The following is a 6,000-nucleotide window of genomic DNA, read 5'->3' on the forward strand; positions in this document are numbered from 1 at the left end:
GTCAAATTATTCAAAGTCTCAGAAGATTTGTAAGATGAAGCAAAATGCTTGAAGGTAAAAGCAAAAAGATTTAGTCTAGAAAGTTCTAAAAAGTTAGCAACAAATTAAATCAAGAAAACAGAGGGAGAATTGTGTTGGGAATAAATATAGATATTAGTGCACACTTTCAGAATATGGTTACTGAGAAAAATGTTAGAATAAAACCATAAATATTCCTGAAAATTAGAGTTAATTCAGTACTTAACTATCAGTTAGAAAAAAAAAAAAAGGTTCAAATTGTTCAGAGTCACATGTCAAGGAAGAGCCAGAGCTGAAATGAAGAAATGACACCTTGGACATCAGAGACACTTTGTGTTCATTTTAATATGGAAATAGAGGACCTATGGCTTAGGAGGTTTTACTGCACTAAACTAGATGCACGTTCAAAAATAAGCTATCAAATTAAGATGATTTAATACTTTTTGGAAAAAGATGGAAAATACTATAAAGAACAATTCAAGATATATTCATATTATTTGAATAAATGCGTTTAAATAAATGATGGACTTGTCTTTTTTCAATAGTTACAATAAAGCATTTTATTAAGTGAAAGAGATGATGAATGACATTTATTTCTTCCATTGTTAAGATTTTGCCTCATTTTTGCACATTGCTTTCTCTCACCTTGTGTGCATTAGTTTTTTTCCTAAACCAGTTGAAAATAAATTAGAGAAATAATGACATTTCATCCCTAAATACTTCAGTATGTATTTCCTTATGAATAAAGTTTTCTTTACATAACCATGAATCATTTTTTTAAACATGTGTAGTGGGACATCTCAAATCTTAAAAGGATATGTGATAATTTAAAACCTAACTGTTGATAAACAGAATTGCTGTTGTACATTCAGTTTTTTCTTACTACTGCACACAAGCTCTTTTGGCTTTAGAACAATCATTTCAAAACAGATTTCTAGGCACCGTTAATTTCATTATGTTAATTTCATTACACATTTATGAATTATGTGTATTATTATTTTTATTTTTAAAAATTATCATCAGGTAATTGTGTAGACTGGTAGTGTTTAATCTGTCTCTCTTTCAGAATAAAATACCCTTCTATAAGCCTCTCTTAGAAAATTTGCTATTGGTATTCTCCTCCTCCGATGAGAAGATTCTAGCACTCTAGTTCAGCACCTCTCTGTGGTGCATATTCTTTCACAGCCACTGGGAGTTTATGAAGCCATGAAGTTATGTTGGGGGGTGGGAGTAGGAAACACCATGTTCATTCATTTTTGTTACCACCCATAAAGTTCTGGGAGCTTATATGAAGTCAGTGATGGAATTAAGATTCAGAACTCATTCCTTTACAGGGAGTTCATGCTGATGTACCATTTCATGAACAAAAGCTACATCCACTGGATAATGTCAATATATTCAAATGAGATTAGAGAAAGTATTTTTAATTAAGTCACCATTACTACATATGTAAGAGCTCAAAATATTTCCATGGTAACAAGCTTGAAGGTTGAATTCTTAAAAATAAAAGTCTAATCACAGAACTTATACATATTGTATCCTAATATAAAAATGAAATACTTTACTTATAAAAGGGTACATTGTATTATTTTAAAATACAGGTTGAGCATCCCTAACTAGAAAATCCAAAATCCAAAATTTGAAATTTTTGAGTGCCAACATGAAGCCGCAAATGGAAAATTCCACACCTGACCTCATGTAATGGGTCACAGTCAAAACACAAATGCACAACACATAGTTTATTCAGTGCCCCAAAGGGAATAATAAAATTACCTTCAGGCTATGTACATAAGGTATATATGAAACATAAATGAATTTTGTGTTGAGACTTGGGTCCCATCTCCAAGATATCTCATTATATACTGTATATGCAAATATTACAAAATTGGAAAATACCTGAAATCCAAAACACTTCTGGTCCCAAGCATTTTGGAAAAGGGATGCACAACCGGTCTCTACTTGGGTAGGTATATTGGAACAATAATAAAACAATTAAGACACCTGTGATAGTGTAGTATATGCCCCGCTCTGATATCCTTTACTAAGCTGATGTATCCATTCTCTAGCAGCTCATTTGAGTGTTGGTTGGTAACTGCTCATGTCATCTCCTCTTGAAAATTATTCTTGATTATTGACAAGAGTCACCCATCTGGGAAACTTACATCCCCTTGGATGTCGCCCACTGCCAGTAACTGACTGATGTGGGTAGACAAAAGACCAGCTGCTTGCCTCAAATGGGGACAACTTTATGGTGCAATTTAGGCTCCAGAGCTCCTCTGTGTATGATGCCAAGTCTAGAGTTTACCGGATACCTCATCTTCACTCAGCTTTTTCCCCTCCCCTGCCCTGCTTCCCTCCCTCTCTTCCTTACAGGATTTCCCTGAAGAGTATTCCCTTAATCAATCATGTGCATCCAAAACACTGTCTTAGACTCAGTTCTGAAAAGGTGACCTAACACAGATTTATATATTCATATAGTGGGAGCCAGCTTCATTCGAGTTTCTTTTCTAGGGGCTGTAGATACCAAGACATATAAGAAATAGCCCTTGTTTTCCAGGATCTCACAGTCCAATAGGAGAGACAGACAAAAATTAAAAGCACCACATGGAAATGCAATGATAAAGAAATACACAACACTGGAAGGAACATGTTCTATGAAGCAGAAATGTTTGAGATATCTGTCAAAATTTAATAAGTTAGCCATACAAAGAATGGGCAGACAGATACTGATTTGGAGGCGAATACAAAAGCACAGAAATAAGAGGTAGCATAGTTTTGAAAGAATGACAAATGGTTATTTTTGTGGTAGAAACAAGTTTAAAGCAGGCAATAGCAAGAGATGAAGGGAAAGATGTGGGCAAACAAAGATTGGGGAGGTTCCTTTATGAGATGTAAAAAGTGTTTGGCTTCATTGTGACAGTGGTTGAGGAACATTGAAGGGTTTCAATTTGGAGGGTGAAGGCAGTCGAATCATTTTTAATGTGATATGCTGGGTGGAGTTAAGGATATAACCTTGAAGACTGTAGCCAAGAGAATGATATTATTGAAAATCTAACATATAGCAGTGGTAGCAGAAAAGGAGCAAATGGGGTGGATTTGAGAAAGATTTAGAAGGTAAATTGGTAGGAGTAGGCGATTGAATGAATACAAGCAGTGAGGGAGAGGAATAATGTTAGTTTACTCTGCAACTCATATGTTTGGTCATTAGCTAAAATATCTCTCCCTGTCAACTGGAAAATCAACAACACCATGTCTGTTAAGTGGTAGTGTCTTTGAAATGTTTTTACAACTTTTTCATTTAAAAGTTTTAGGCAATGGAAATGTACTGAAGTTAAAAAAAAAAAACAAAAAACACCTCAGCATACAGATCTAAAATGCATATACACTTTTTCTCTTTTTTAATTGTACTGGTTGAAAAATAAATGTCTGGCATATTGATATCATTTGATTCTACCCCTAGCGTGCTTGGAAATACCAAACTTGAGACATGACTGTAGCTAGGGAGCATAGGCCATGCAGGTAAACTATCACAGACACCGAACAAAAGGCTAAGGCTAGATCTTAAATAGGTGAATTCTGCACTTCATCTGCACTGGCTGCTGCTCTTTCCAAATATGAACTCCACAACTGAAAGTTAGCAATGCTGGCATCCTTTTGAGGAGACAGCAGAGATGTCCGCAAATTATCAGCAGCAATGATAGCAGCAAATCATCATAAAAGCTAACCTTTCTATTATGCTTTTGTTCACAAAACACTTTGTAATCAACTCTACTTTTTGAATCATGTTTATCTGGGGTAAAATTTGTCCAGATTCTCACCTTTAAAGATCTATGCAGTGAAACAACTTCAGAAGAGCTCTTTCAAATACTTTGGAGAGATTTGTGTGGGTGGTAAGAATTGATGTTACTCAAGAGGTTCTGCCAATTATCAGGAACCCAGTTTCTAGACAACCCTTTGTCATAGAAAGCCCAGAAGTTGTCATCCATCAGCCTCTCAATCTAGGTCATCTCCAGGTATGTGCAGGCCTTGGTTAGCTGTTATCATATTTTTTTCTTAGATATGGGTCCCTCTTAATCAGGAGATAGCTGGACCCAAGGTAAATATTAATAGGATCCTGCTAGTATTGTTAACCTTCCATCATATCTTAGCCTCTCAATTCTAGCAAGTATTCCTGACAGCAATACACAAAAACTAGTGCATTGCATAGCATGCACTTGGTGAGGATTTATTTTTTAAAGCATTTGTTTTCTAACGATAAAAAGACCAAAGAGAAACTATTTAAGAGTAAAAAGAATAAAATTGTCATTTATAATGTATCCTTTCATTTATTCAGTTTCTTTTCTCAGTAGAGATCATATATTTTATAACATTTTGCATCACGATTTTTCTACTTAACCTATTGTAATAATTGCATAATATTCCATAATAGTGCTACATTATAATTTACTTAAATCCTCTGATGTTAGTTAACTTTAAGTTTTTCCACAGGTTCGACTGTTCTGAATAGTTCTGTGACAAAACAACTTTATATACAAAGCTCCACAGCCTTCCCCTCCAAAAAGAAAAAAAGGTATTTCCTTGGGATAGAATCCCAGAAGTGGAATTACTGGATCAAATAATACATTTTAAAGCTTTATACATATTTTTAACTAGATTTCCAAAAGGAGTCACACAACCTTTCACAATAGCTGCCTACAGAATCACCTACCTCACTACATGTGCTAAGATTTTAACTCTTATGCCCGATTTCTTAAAGAGAGCACCAAATACAGTTTGTGCATTTTTCTCTCAAATTACAAAAATATAGCATTAGAATCAATATCACTCATCTGATAACTGAATGGCAAAAATGTTCAGCCATCATTTATCACTCCTAAATCTCTTACTGGGTTCATTATAATAAGTATAATGCATATATAATATACATATATAATGTACAATACATTATAATATCCATAATGCATATTTTTCTCTGAGAATTCGAGCTATTTTTACTCAACATTAATAATTAAATCCATTCACTTTTGTATTGTTTTTCCAAGGAAAGATTGTGTTAACACAAGCTTTTGCATTTCTTTTGGCCCCACTATACAGAGAAGCATTTTAAAGTTGAGAAAACCAGTTGTGCTTGTATCTGCCATGAAGACAAAATAAGACAGAGAAGCTCCCTGAGGCATGATAATAAAAGGATCTGCTGCCTGAATCCTCCTTTTGCTCAGACTTAGCAGCCTCTCAAATTCCTGGTGCCTCTTCTCACCTGTAATGTCTCCTGGCCTATTACAAGCCACATCAGTGTTTTGTGTTTGCTCTTTTCTTTTTCTTTCTTTCTTTCTTTTTTTTTTTGAGACAGAGTCTCACTCTGTCGCCCTGGCTAGAGTGTTGTGGCGTCAGCCTAGCTCACAGCAACCTCGAACTCATGGGCTCAAGCGATCCTTCTGCCTCAGCCTCACAGGTAGCTGGGACTACAAGGGTGTGCCACCATGCTCGGCTAATTTTTTCTATTTTTAGTTGCCTGGCTAATTTTTTCTATTTCTAGTAGAGACAGGGTCTTGCTCTTGCTCAGGTTGGTCTCGAACTCCTGACCTCAAGCGATCCTCCCTTCTTGGCCTCCTAGAGTGCTAGGATTACAGGTGTGAGCCACCGCACAGCGACCGGTCTCTTTTCCCACTGCTGTTGTTACATTTCCCTCTACTGGGCCACTGCAGGAGGGACTCTTCCCTCTCTGAAATACCGTTCAGAGTTAGGGCCTGTGACAGGATTCCCCAATAGCAAGCAAATAATAATGTTCACCCAGAAATTGCCCATATCATCCAGTAAGGGAAGAGAAGTCATCACTGTGAACAATAACATGGGGTTTATGGAAAGCATGCTTCGAATCAGTTTTCAAAGTCAACAGTTCCTCAGAGGCAACAATTCATTTGCTGTGAGGTCACCAGAAATGCCACAATATTCCTGAGGCTCTGGGATCCAGAGCAGCCAGGG

The sequence above is a fragment of the Propithecus coquereli genome, unplaced genomic scaffold (assembly GCF_000956105.1).
Source record: "Propithecus coquereli isolate 6110/MARCELLA unplaced genomic scaffold, Pcoq_1.0 Scaffold303, whole genome shotgun sequence".
Classification (NCBI taxonomy): Eukaryota; Metazoa; Chordata; class Mammalia; order Primates; family Indriidae; genus Propithecus; species Propithecus coquereli.